The sequence below is a fragment of the Belonocnema kinseyi genome, chromosome 5 (genome assembly GCF_010883055.1).
Source record: "Belonocnema kinseyi isolate 2016_QV_RU_SX_M_011 chromosome 5, B_treatae_v1, whole genome shotgun sequence".
NCBI classification, from domain to species: domain Eukaryota; kingdom Metazoa; phylum Arthropoda; class Insecta; order Hymenoptera; family Cynipidae; genus Belonocnema; species Belonocnema kinseyi.
This window is the reverse complement of record NC_046661.1, coordinates 68853613-68868345: the sequence shown is the minus strand read 5'-3', so window position 1 is coordinate 68868345 and position 14733 is coordinate 68853613. Positions and strand designations below refer to the sequence as shown.

Genomic DNA, 14733 nt, shown 5'->3' with positions numbered 1-14733 from the left:
GAGTAAAAAATATTCAACCGTACGGCCTACAAATTCAAAACAGAATACTAATTTTTTTTACAAACTACCACGTTATTACTGCAAATATTAACCGATTTTCATGAATCTCTTTTTCAATTTTTTGTAATTATATAAATTAATTAAGTCTGTTAATTAAAATTGAATTTATCAAATAATGTCAGTTTATCTAACTGGCCGAAATCTCGTAAAAATGCCCGGGGTTCATTCGTTCCGTGTCATTCATCACCCTGCGGGGAGTCTTCTGATTTGAGTTTGACAAGGGTGAGCAGGCTCGCTGTGGACATGCATGTACAGCTATCACTGAGTGTCATTGCTATTTTTCTCTATTGTTCTCTACGTTTTTGATTATTACACAAAATATAAACATTTTATCAAAAAACCGGCTCTGCTTGATTTGAGATAGGGTTATTTAGATGAGGTATGCCAAAAACCAGACAAAAATATTCAAACGTGCGGCCTCAAAATTCGGGCACGAGTAGGCATTCTGATAAAGGGCCTAAAAGCAGCCCTGTGCATCTGAAAACAAAATAGCGATCCCTTATTCTCCTAAACTGGTTAGTTCCTAATATCTCTAGCGTGGCGCTAGTTGTTCCACCACTCCCTGTTTTTGCATTGTATTAAATAAGAGTAGACCACTTCTTTTTTACTTTTTAATAAACAAAATGTTATTTTTATTTTTAAAAAAATATTGAAGTGAAAAGAATGTTACTTATTTTATATTTCAAAACAGTTTTCCAAATAATGTATATAAATGCTAATGGAAAACATGAATTAAAATGTCACCCAATAAACTTGGTAAAGTGGAATATTAGATTTGAATTTGAATAAAAAGTTAAATATAATCCTTTTTATATCTGAAAATACAGTAAATAATATTTATATCAATAAGCTGTATAACTAGTTTTGTGAAAACAGTGTTGATAGTATACAAATTCAGACTTAATATTTGAGGGTTTAGCGAGTACTTACACTATTGATTATAATGAGAAAAATGTAATTGAAATTGAATAAAAATTTTATTCATGAACATATAATAAAAAATATGTAAAGAACATTAAAAATAGTTGATGATAAAAGAGAGCAATTAAAAAAATTTATTTTTTTATTTTTCCCTGATTATTAAATGAAACGATTTCAAATGTATATTTAGTTAAATTCAATTAGAAATACATTATATTCATTATATACTCATAAGCGAGAGTATTCACATGGTAAGTTTAAACTTAGTACTATTCACATTTTTCTCTGTTTTTTTTACATTCAATTAATAATATTTTTAATTTGTTTTCGACAATAAACTTTAAGAATCATATTTTACTTTTCATTCAAATTCAAGTCTAAGATCTATTCCACTTTGCCAGGATTATTGTACGACCATATAAATCATATTTTGTCTTTAGTATTCATAGAAAATGATTGGAAATTATTTTGAAATGTTAAATGAGTCACATTGTTTTAATTTCAAGAATTTTGTTGCAACGAAATAATATTTTGTTTACTAAAAAATTTAAAAAGTGAACTCCCATTGCTTTCTATGTAAAAACAGGAAGTGATGGGACAAATGACGCCGCGCTGGAAATATTCGGAACTAATCAACTTGGGACAGTTTCTGGGTCAAGTTAAAATCTTAAATATGAAGAGATGTACAGGGCTAACTTAAAGGCCCACAATGCAAAACACTTATCCACATTTCCCTTCTCCTCTTTGACAATATAATAAGTTCACTTGTTGACAGATCACTTCTTTTATTTTAAAAACGTCTCCGAAATTTGTCATCCCTATACTGGCAATGTATTTTCCCTTACTTTTATACCCCTGGGGGATCGGCTCTTTAAATTATTATAGCTTAAGGCCATGTGATGAGTATAACAGCTGATCAAGTCAGCCCTAAGATCAATATTTTTTCACCCATATTCAAAAATAAAAGTTCAAATAACGCGGAAATTTTTTTCGGGAAATGTTAATAAATATTAAAGGATCGTTTGTGGCCTTGCAAAGAGTTAAAGGTAGAAAAAAGTTTACTTATGCAAATAATGATTAAAGATGGACACATTTAGGTTTCACAGCAGAAGTTTGACTTTTAACTTTCTCTGACGGTAATCATGCAATCTGTTTTACCCACAGACCCTAGAAGTTCGAAGTTGTGTACTCGCTGCGCCAGTGCTGCTTTGACACAGCTGATACCAGACTGATACATATGTCAGAACAAATATGTTTATTTGCATTTCAAGTGCAAACATTAGTTTTTGCATTATTTGTGCATAATGTTCGTGAGCGATTTTTGTTGTTTTGCCCCAGTTTGATAAATATAAACCTCATAACTAGCCCATGGACAACATTGCAAATTGCTTGCAGGGTTTGACGACAGCACGGTCGGTATTTCTCCAAAATAGTAATTAAAAAAAACTTTTTTCACTATTCTAATTATTTAGGACCAGAGACATATCCTTGCATGCCTTCTATTTATCGTGCCAAATTTTTAACACGATACTTCATTCCGTGTGGACGTAAGTTGGGAAAGAAAACGTCCACTGGCATTTTCTTCAAAAAAAATTTTCTCAACATTTCCACCGGAACAAAGCAGAGACATGGACTTTATTACCTCCTCTTTCATTTCCCAAACTTTCAGAGCGATACCTCATTTCGTTTAGACATAAGTTGGGAAAGAAAAATTGAAGATCAGGTTTGGTCACGTGACCCTCTCGCCACATGGCCTTAATGAAAATGTTTTATCTCTGGCATGCGCAGTAATGACTTGTGTGTATTTTTGGGTTTTGTAAGTCCATGTGTCAAACATGGGGGGGGGGGCTAACCTATAAAGACCTGCAGTGGGACTCAGATACCGTGTCGAAAAGTGAACGGACATCTCTTTCTAACGTGTGGACATAAAGAGAGAAGTTCGTTCGATGTTCGACTTCGAAACAGCATCGGAGTCCCACTGCGGTACAATAAATGTGAAATAAAATTTCACCGGGGCCGAGAGGCGGCGCTGGCTGTACTTTTAGGCCATAAGTTATTCAAACGCATAAGGAAATTATAAATTTATTTTAATTACTAAAATACGTTTTTTACATACATTTATTTTTTTAAATATTTCTTAGCAGATTAAATGTCCAATTAATTAATAAGTACTAAAAAGAAATAAAAATAAACATTATTTTGATGATTAAAGACGAATACACTTTTCAAAGAGTGCCCAATAATAATTCTACAAAACGATAAATTTTAAACATTGACATAAGTAAATATTTTAAACTGTGGAAATTGTAAATTTCAATTCAATTTTCTTTTTTTTTAACATTTATGATTATTGAAAATTAAAACTTACGGTTAATTACACAAAACTATGAAAATTTGTATTTCTTTTTTTTTATAATATTTAATTATGCTATAAACTGTAGTTGTTAACCATTCCATTAAAAGCAAAACTGGTTTTTAATTTTTTAATGACAACTTTAATAAATTCTTTTGTTAATATTATCGAAAATTCATGTTGCCAATAATTTGAGTTTAAAAAAAGGTTTAATCGTATATTTTACTCTTTATCTCTCGTTTAAATTAAATTTTTTATAGCGTATTGCTTATTTTCTCATTATTTTTAATGCGTGAACAAAAAAGATTGCAATCTTTAAAAAGAATTGTAACGAATTAAAAATATTTTCAAATTTTTTGACTTTAATGAATTATGTAAATTAATATTATGGAAAATTTATGTTACCAATAATTTGCGTTTAAAAAATCGTTTAATTGCATATATTTACTGATCTCGTTGAAATAAAAAAATATTCTTATTGTGTAAAACTAGTTTGTCAATTATTTTCAGTGAAAAAAATATTGCCATCTTTTAAAACAATTGTATTGATTTTAAACTTTTTTAAATTTTGTTATAACAACTGCAATAAATTGCTTTATGAATTTTAATTTAAAAAGTTGAAAAAATAATTCAGTATAAACTTGCATTTTCTCAAAGAAATTCGTGCAATCAGCATTGTATCCAAAAACTCATTTTTGTTTTGTCTCATTTTTTTCCGTAGCTTGTGTCGCTAGTCCAAAAAAATTTTATTTTTTTATTTTTAATGCTTTTTTTACGACTAAAAACAAAATTTATAAATCTATAATCTATAAATTTGTAGGTCTTTCCAGAACGCGCAATTTTAGCTTATTCATTTTTTTCATATCTTGCATAATTTTACCAAAAAATTGAATTTTTGGATTTTTCATTATTTTTGGTACAATCAAATTAGGATTTTTTAACTATTCGGCCAAATTAAAAAAGTTGTTATCATAAGCTTGTAGGGCTTTCAAAAAGCAACGTTTTTCTTTTCGTGGCTTTTTTTCATTTCGTGCGTTGTTTGGCTTAAAATGTTCATTTTAGTTTTTTTTTTTTTGGATTTTAAAATGCTCTAACTCTGATAATTTTGTTATTACAGAAAAAAGTCATGGGGATAAATTGTTTGAGTTTCTGAGTACTATGAATGATTTTACATAGAATTTTGAAATCTTGAAAAAATGTGGTTTAAAAATTTTTCGTACGATTAAATTTTGAATTTTCAACTTAAAAAAAAAACCAAAAAGGTGTTTAAACAATCTTGTGGGGAATTGGAAAATAAACATTTTTCTTCTCTTGACTTCTTTTCATATTACGCGTTATTTGGCTTAAAGTGTTGATTTTCGTGTTTTTTGAAATTTTGAAAATGCTATAGCTGTGATAAATTTTGGTTTTATAAAAAAAACTATTGGCAGAAATTGTTCATCTGATTGAATGCTATGAATATCCGTACACACATTTTTTGAATTAAAAAAAAAGTGATCTCACAAAATTTTTAAAATACGCTCCCTTTTTGAATTTTCACCTAAAATGGCTGGCTAACGAACTTGACCTTTATTTTGGGACCCTAAAAGAGTATACCAAAGGCCAATCCAATCGGTCAATTCTTTGGAAAGTCATCGTGCTAAGAAACTAAAAATCTACACACCCTACCGAAAAGAATCTTTGACTATGTACTAAAAATTCTTTAGGTCAAAGAAGCTCAGAGAAATTCTCTGCAGACACTTAGGTAGATATTTTTAAAGGTCCAGGAAGCTCGTTTAAATGGTCTGAAGGCTTCGAAATATCCTTTCCGAAATTGAAATAAGAATACGATCATAAATAACAAGCAGAGAGGCTATCTCAATAGAGTAGCCGACACTCAAGGGTCCTTTGTTAAGCTTTAGGATTAAAATTTAGAAGTAGATTTTTTTTAATTTCATAGTTAACAGCCTAAAACATAATAATTCGGAATCCACGGGTTTTGATGACTTCAGATATCTAACTCTTTTTTTTAATGCTTAAAATTGGAATTAATAGAACGTTTCTCGTAAATGGAATGAGATACGCCAAAAAAGACAACATTTTTGAATTCAACTAGAAAATTGTATATCAGTATATAAGTTATAATTATAAATAAGTATAATGAGAAAATTCATCAATTAAAAGAAAGTGTTAATAATTTGAAGAGAAATTTAAAAAGGGAGAGCGGATTAGCCACGACCAACTACTGTAAATAACTCTGCCCGCCCGGTACGTGACGAATACAAAAGGAACATTATATTACCGCCGCAACACTCTTAAAACGACCACTAAAAGGATCTTGAAAAGGACCCAAATCTCTCAAACTATCTCCGAGACTATTTTGTTTCAAATCGACTTTGTTTATAAACTCAAATGGTTCAAGCTATTTCGCTAAAGAAAACTCGGAGATTTTTTTCGGTAGGACACACACACACACACAGAGGCCCATACACATTCGTAAAAACCTGTTTTTCGGATTCAAGGGATCTCAAAACGTGGACATTTGCCATAAACGCGTTGGGTCAAATTTTACACAAATCTAATACCTTCTCTTGATGAGAATGTAAAAAACATAAGTTGGAATGAGAATGTGCCCACGCAGCGGGCCGATTTTTTAATGTTAATATCGTGTTTCACGATTAAAACACAAAATACAGATGCTATTAAAAGGTTATCTATAACAAACTTGCAGACCTTTTTGAAATGCACAATTTTTGTTCGGTCATCTTTTAACCCATTTTGCACATTTTAACCGCAAAATGTAATTTTTTTATTTTTCATTATTTATGGTCAAAATTTGAATTTTAAATTTTTTAAGAAAAATCAAAAATGTGTTGAAACAATCTTGTAGGGCATTGGAAAAGAAACATTTTTCTTCTCTTGACTTTTTTTCATATTATGCGTTATTTGGCTTAAATTGTTGATTTTCGTGTTTTTTGAAATTTTGTAAATGCTATAACTGTGGTAAATTTTGGTTTTATAAAAAAAAGTCATTAGGATAAATTGTTTGTCTGATTCAATCCTATGAGTATTCGTAGACGATTTTTGAATTAAAAAAAAAAATGATCTCAAAAATTTTCAAAATTCGCTCACTTTTTTAATTTTCACCTAAAATGGCTGGCTAATGAACTTGACCTTTATTTTGGGACCCTAAAAAGAGTATACCAAAGGCCAATCCAATCTGATAATTCTTTCGAAAGTTATCGTGCTGACAAACTAAAACTCTACACACATACAAACAGACGCATTCGTAAAAAACTGTTTTTCGGATTCAGGGGCCTTCAAAACGTGGACAGTTGCCAAAAACGCGGCGGGTCAAATTTTACACAAATCTAATAATACCTTCTCTTGATGAGAATGTAAAAATGTAATAAATTTTCAGCCTGAAAGCCTCAAAACTTAATCATTAAGCGAAAAAAAATCGAAAGACTCCATTTTTATAATTAAAAAAGCACAAAATTGCACATTTATGACACTTTCCCCATGCATCTTAATAATTTTCGGCCTAAAATTACAGCCAGCGCCGCCCTCGGCCACGGTCAACATTTCCGTCACTTTCATTTCAGAAAGCCACGGGGCTGGTCAAACTAAAAATACATAGGAGTCATTACTGCGCATGCCAGAGATATCCGCGTTTTCCCATCACTGGTTACGTCCCTGCAATCAGCTGGGTGCGAATTTTAGGTACGTGCGCCCGGCTAATTCTTGAAGAATTAGCATCGCGCACCATCGCTGTAACAACCAGTAGTTGCTACCAAAAATTGAAATTTTTTGAAGGAAAAATTATACCACTACAGTGACTATAGAATTAGTAAAAACAAGTGGACACGACATATTACTCACTATTCACTAACGAAGATGGCGACGGCGAAATTCGCACCTTAAAAATCTCTGTTTCGCGAAATTTATTTCATGTAATAAGACAATAAACTACCCATTTAAGTGTTTCGTTCAGTGAACTCACCTTGCCATGTATGTCAATAAAATTCTTCACTTCGATGCAAATCCACACTTGTTTACAGGTGAAGTCAACAAATGTACAATGGAGGATGTCCGAATCCACGGTCCATACAAGCAAAAATTTCGATATCTCATATCCCTATGTCCTGTGAGTGATCACAAGTTTGGCATATACCATGCCACTACCCATCCCTGAAGACGCAAAGTGTCCTGTAGGTTGCAGTCTGCACAGCTAGTAGCCACTAACATTGATGGTGTGAGATTCTTTCACTATCGTTACATGTCGAGAATACCTATATTAACATCGTCTGCTATTTGCGAATGCTGGGGATGTAAAATGCATTGCTGTCATTATCAAAATCGTCATTAAAGAATACCTTTAATAAAATATGATAGAATATAGGTTGTTGGGATTATTATCAAAAAGACGAAGAAGATTCTTTATTTAGTTACGTGCTCTTTTCGAGTAATGACGAAGTAAATTGTATTGAAAATCGTCTAAAAAGCTGTTTGCTAGAGGTTACCTAGAACTTCGAAAAAATGTAAGTCCAGTATTTTTTATTACATTCTCGTTATGAAAAAAAAAATATTTATGAACATCTGCACAATTAAACGCCCGTTTAATTTGAGATTTAACACCGGAATTTATGTTTTTCTAATAATGTCATCCTCATTCTAATAGTACGGAACGTTCCCGGAACAGTTGAAATGTCTGCCGCTTGGGAACGTCCCATTGGGACTTCAGTGGGACCTTTCGTTATTGCTATTTTTAACAACAATTATCTCGTAAACCGTAAAGAGTAAGTAAAAATGAATGTCATTTTTTAATATTGAGGGCCGCTTCTGCTACATTATATATGATCTCTATGTTATAAACTGACATCGATTCTGGCCTATGTCTTACGCTTTACGGGATATTTATTGATTGATTTATCGATGTTTTTTCATCGACATATATAGCAGGCTGTGGTCACTCAATGCTTTAGAAGTGCAGACCAATAATCGACGGTGGTGCCATCAAACGAGCCCGCAGGTTTTTAAGATAATAGATGCTTGAGGTTATATCCAGATGATTTGTAGATAATGTAATTAAAAACTTAATAAATTGAAAAAGCCAATAGAAAAACAATTAAAAATACATAAATAATTACCGAAATAATTATTTATATATTTCTGCTTGTTTTTATATTGCTTTTTTCATAAAAACATGTTCTAAGGAAAACTGAAAGATGATGGAAGTATGTTTGAAAGCAGTTTTAATTTAAATTTTATAATAATTTTCGACATCAATTTTCTCATCGGCAGGTTCCTTTCTCAAAATATTACTCTGTTTTTATGGTAATAATACAGAAGGTACCGCTCCCTCTTTTAGTGTTCAGTTGTGTACTGCAACGATAATCACCAGGTCGAAAATGATGACAACAAATTAGATATCAGCTCTCAAACAGTTCTTAATGGGTTAGGTTTCATATGTGCTGACCTTCGGAAAACAACGAAGGAGAAAGAGAGATAAATCAAACTTTTGCCCCTGAGCGACGTGTAGTGGGGGAAAGTACTACAGAGCCATCTAACGAGCCCGCAAAACAGGATCAAAGTATGTGTCTTCACGGTTCCCTACATTACTGACCACAGCCTGATATTGGCAAAGAAAACGTCCACCGCGGGCAAAGGGGCGCTGCTGTATCAAAACAAATATGGCTGTCACTGGGCTTCGGGGTTCCTATGATAAGCATTGCATTTCATATTTTTATTTGTTTAGTGCTTTGTAAAAGTGAAAAAAATGTTGCTACTTTCTTTGAACACATTATGTAATTATAATGATGCAACACCGTCAACTAGAAATATGATTGAAGGGGAAAGAGCTATAAATTCTGGTTTCATAATTGTATGCGGGACGACTTGCAAAGCTGCTGATAGAATTGATGTATTTTCATTGTGCGTACTAGCGGATTGGCATCGGAGCCGCACACGATCACAGGAAGTACCCAGCTTTGGGTACTTTATGAAAACTCAAATTCGTGTTGATATTTTTTTTGGAGTTACAATTGCTGACACAGCAGGCACTGCCTTTACGATTATGATTGTTTACTTTTCTGTGTTGTGAAAATTCCATTTTTTAGCTGCTGGCAAATCTTCATAAACTTTTCATGAATTATCACTTTGCAAAAAATATATCTGGTATTATGACTATCGCGTTAAATAAAGTGCAACATAAACATGTAAACAATGCCACGCGAAGCCTAGCGGCAGCCATGTTGGGTAGTTCACTTGACGACCGTCAGGGCTCGCATTGCAACTTTAAATTCCCAATATAGTACTGGACCGCTGGCTACGACTGTCAGAAGTGGTCCAGGGAATTGAAAGAGAGGACGAATCGAGACAGTTGACCTGTCTTTTCTTAGCATAGCGATTGGTGATAGTTGATCTTTTTCTAATGAAATCAGGAGGATAATGAGTAGAACCAAGGACCATCCTTAGAACAGGACAGGTCCACTTTCTCGATTTGTTCTCTGTTTCTATTCCCTGTTCCAGTTCTGACAGCCGTAGCCAGAGGTCCAGTACTTTATGTCGATGGTTTAAAAAAATATATAATTCACTTTATTATTTCAAAACAGCGTATAACTAAATAAAGGATTTTTCCGAGGACGAATTCAACAATTTACATACTTTCATGTTTTATTCATTAAATTAATTAACCCTAGACGGATCCTATACATTTTTTTGTCCTCGCCGGCTCCTGTGGGTGACAAATGTCCCCCATTTGGTTTCCTTGTGCACAATCTTTTCCTTTCATCGGAATCAGATGTTAATATACACCATTCTCTTCGTTTTTTAATGTCGAAGAGACTTTTGTATATAACATCCTGTTTCAATGAATTTAAAATGTGTGAACAAATAAAAATCGTGTTTTCGAAATTTTATGGACAAAATCATGATATTGCTTTTATAATAAACTAATTTAAAAATTTCAAACGCCAGTTTGAAGAGGACAAATTGCACCTTAAGGCGATGTAGGTTATAATTAGGTTCCTTCCAAAAAGTATATTTATTTGAACATTCGAAGTCAGAAAATTTAAGAAAATGAGAAATGTCATAAGTGCGGGCAGAATGCTTATTATTATAAATAATTTGAATATATAATAGGTCAAACTCTTTGTTTTCTGATGCTCAATAAGATAGTTTCATTTAAATAAAGATAAAAAAATTAAGAAAAAGTTTTTTTCAATGAAAAAGCGGCAAGTAAGTTTGAAAGATAGGAAAAATTCATCAGAATTAAAAAAGGAAGCCTTTTCTAAAAAAGTATTTTCATTTTCAAACTAATTCTCGAAATTAAGTTGAATTAAAAAATGATTAATTAAAATAAATTTTGCATCAAATAAACTCAATATACTTCGGTGCAAAGGTTGCACAAGACCGCCCTTTGTTCGTCACGCACAGGTCGGTTGCAACTTCTCTCTTTCCTGCGACACTGTAGTCACAGCATCGGCACTTTTTAGTTCATATATTCTGGACATCTTTGATTAAAAAGCAAGTATTCATTTGTTATTTATTAATTGATTTATTATTGGAATTTATGAGCACTGTATGAATAAAATTAAAGAAAACAACTTTACGTTGATATCTATGACATTTTTAGTAATTTTCCCATATAATTTTCACTTAAATTACAAAAAATCAATTCGAAACGTTAAAATACCATGATATACTGTAAATATACGTCAAATCCGTTTATTTACATTAAAATATGAAATTGACTTAATGTGACGAAACTCGAACGTAACGGATCCTCTGGAGGACAATTGTGCCCCAAGCGCTCAGCATTTGCTTTTTACTTGCCAGACAGCGAACAACCGGCAACATCAACCACTTCACCGCAATTAGGATAATCGAAATGAATTATGGTTAGGGTCTGCACCAAAAAATTAGAGATATTTGCTCAGGAGAATTAATTGAATTTCGCGTGGGGCACATTTGTTCCCCGCAGGATCCATGTTGGGTTAATAAGGGAGTTTCTAGAAAGGATGTCAAAGTTTTAGAACAGGTGGGGGGAGGGGTAGGCGAATCTTGACAGCCTGTGACAATATCACAGGCTTCCATGGTCAAAATGTGACATGGTGGGGGGGGGGTCGAAAATTCGGCAAAAACGGTACATCCTTTATAGAAGATCCCCAAGGACTTTTGTAAGGACAATAATGCATTTAATATAGTCAGTATTCGCGAGATTAGCGACCGTCTCAGTGATTCCAGAGGAAATTTTTGGATGGATTTGAGGCCTTTATCTGCTCATGTAAATTATATACATTTTCAGTTGATGAATGTAGGTCGTATTTATTCATATTTTGCGACGTTTCGGTCCTGGATTGGGACCCTCATCAGGCTTAAACAGCTTCGTGTAATTAATACTTTCTCATTATTATTCATGAAAAATGTTTGTAAAACTATTCTGAAATGTTAAATGAGTAGAATTATTTTTATTTTAATATTTTTTTGAATAAAAATAAAATTTTTTTACTAACAAATTTTAAAAAGTGATCTGGTCCCAATTTTTTTCTATGCAAAAACAGGAAGTGATAGGACAACTAGCGCCGTGCTGGAGAAATTAGAAACTAATAAACTTGCGACAGTGGGGTTCGGGATGCAAAACTAAGAATAGGTCGCAGCACTGAGCCGAGTACTAGACAGAGGGTCCATGGACTAGTCAGAAAGGCGGTAACTTACGTTAGGAACTCCGGTAAGTTCTCGAGTATTTCAGTTTTTCACCGAAATAAAAGTAAAGTTTTTAACTCAAATCGTTTTGAATGCAACCAGTGATGATTTTTAGTAACTGAGAAAATATTTTTCTAATTATTAACAGTTGGTAGCATTGAGCAGTATAAAAAATTGTAATAAAAATGTACATAAAATTGCCAGTTTAAATTTATTAGACGCAGAATTGTATTACACTTCGTGTTATAGTGTGGAAAGGTTTCTAAATTTGGTTTTTTCTTCATTTTTTTAAAGCGACAGGTGAAAAAGAATATTGATCATACTGAGTAAGATAATGACTGAGCACCAAAGAATAGTTATAAATTACAATAATGATATTCAATATCCACTACGTCTTTCCTATATAACTATTTAGATTCTTATAAGCATTTGAGCTGCTCAGTTTTGTTCACTCCAAAAACTAGATAGTCAAGATATGTAGGAACGGCTATCAGACTGAGTAAGTTTAATTACAGTATTAATTCTCCAAGACTGATGAAATAATTGTTATGGATTATAACCGATAAGTCACAAGAAAGAGATTTATATAATACTTACTGTTCTACGTTAACTATTCATCTTCAGCTGAGTATCATAGGTACAGTGAAATCCTTTAAAAGCCCTCCCTTCTATAGCCCTTCCGAGAATTGACGCCGCGCCGCAGAGGTGTGTCAGGGGGTGCGCGGGATTTGCAGCTGTCACTCAGGCATGAACACACGAAACCGTATTGGGCTATAATGAGTTAGTTCCCACCCACTGACAGCCCAAAAATCAGCGCTATATAAGAGTTTCACTGTACTTACCTTTGCTAATACGAAAAATTATAATTGTTAAGGAATGTAAAATTTTACTTAAAACTTGGTCAAAACTAAAGTTTAATCATGTTTGAAAGAATGTATGTAATCGATAAATAAAGTTCTATTCTGAAAAATCTGAAGTATATTGTATATAAAACTAAAAAATAACTTTAATTCCTAATGTTTAGGGATCATTCACAAACTACGTAATGCGTTTTTTCCATATCGCTGCGTCACTGTTCACTTTACAGAAATTATATTCGCATATTTATTTAAACAAAAGAAAAACGCGTTACGTAGTTTGTTTATGCTTCCTCATTGTTATTTAGGCTTAAGTGAATTGAGTATAAACCAGCCCCATGCATCGCCCCCACTTTTCTGTTCTCTTAGCATCCGGAGGGGCATGGTAGTTCAAATAAATCCAATAGATGGTGCTCCGATCAGGTAAGCCTGTTTTTGCATCTTTTGCGTTGTTTTGTATTGGAAAAAACGGTAAGTTTCCTATTAAAAGTTATTTCTTTTAGAAAAATGTGTATAATTGAAAGTTTAAATTATAAGAACTTGTAGTCGAGGATATTATTTATTGTGTTGAGCGTTTTTTCTAATTGCTAGTGCAAAATCATGGGAATAAAATGTGTAGTTCCGGGTCGTACGTCTGGCTATTACAGCAATTCGAAGAAGTTTCATTTTTTTCTTGTGCCAAAAGATCCCAAAGAAATTAAACGGTGGCAACAGGCTATTCGCAGAGATGAAATTCATTTACGATATAGAAATCCAGTTTGTGAACAACACTTTTGGGAAAGTGACATAATTTGGAAGGCAGAAGTTAAATCCCCAGGCGGAAGTGTAACGTAACTACATGGTTCTTAAAACTCTAAATCAATTGTTAATAAAAAAGATTCCGTAGGAAAGATCATACATATTTATAATAACTCATATGTAGTTAAAAATTTGTTTTAAAAATATTTTGGAAGTATAAAAAAAATAAACGTTTATTTTGATGAAAGAAAATCATCTATAACAAAACTTGTTTAAATTTAAAAAGTGACAAATCTAGTAATTTTTTTTTTTTAGTTGGGAGTGTTATGAAATTTTTATTTTATTTTACCGGATCCATTTCAAATCATGAAGGTTCCTACACTTAAAATCGCATTCTCTCGCGGACGAAATATGTTGTTTTCAGAGGAAATTAGGCGTTCAATATTTTTCCGATTTAAAAAAAAATTCTAAAAACTTATGCGTGTTTGATTTTCTGCTTTGTTTGTCAAAATACTTGATAATGAAAATATCTTGTAAGTTTGATTCCTAGCGAGCCGAAGGACCCGAATGGAGCCTCTACAAAGTACCCGTAAAGACCCCATTCGGTTCCTTTTAAAAAACTCAAAGGAACATCAAAATCCACTTATAAATTATTGAAATTCGGATTCTACGTTAAAAATCCCTATAGAAGGTCACGGAATAATCGCAATAGTTTTTTTTTGCAATGGTAAAAAATTTTTTTAAATATAAGACTTGTAACACCTGTTGACTGTTACACTTCAAACGCATCATATGTAAGTAGCAGCAATAGGCGTTATAGGTCTTACATATTTTTCTAACTTTTTATCGCTTCAAAAAAATGTATTGCGATTACTCCGCGAGTTTCCAATCAATTTTTGAAATTTGCAACAATTACAATTGTTTATAAACTTATTTAATTAATTGCATTAGCGAAACGAACATCGAAAAAATATGAATAAAATTCAAACTGCTTTCATAATACTCATCCTTATCTTCAAGTTTCCTGATATTAAATTACATGTTTTGTTGCATTTTTTTGGATAACTAGTTACAGCTGATCTTATTGTTACTAAAAGCGATGTCATTCCTTTTATATAT

General features: G+C 32.4%; 1 protein-coding gene across 2 annotated transcripts in view; it reads right to left on the bottom strand.

Annotated features, from left to right (window-relative positions):
* Positions 1-7413, bottom strand: part of LOC117172435 (steroid hormone receptor ERR1) — a 281691-nt gene extending 274278 nt beyond the window's left edge. Inside the window, exon 1 of one of the 2 annotated variants that reach the window (XM_033360366.1) lies at positions 7317-7413. The gene's annotated coding sequence lies outside the window, so the exon portion shown is untranslated. Of the gene's footprint in view, positions 1-7195; positions 7247-7316 lie in introns of those variants that run through there. The other variant, XM_033360368.1, reaches the window with a different exon arrangement.
* Between the last annotated feature and the right edge of the window lie 7320 nt (positions 7414-14733).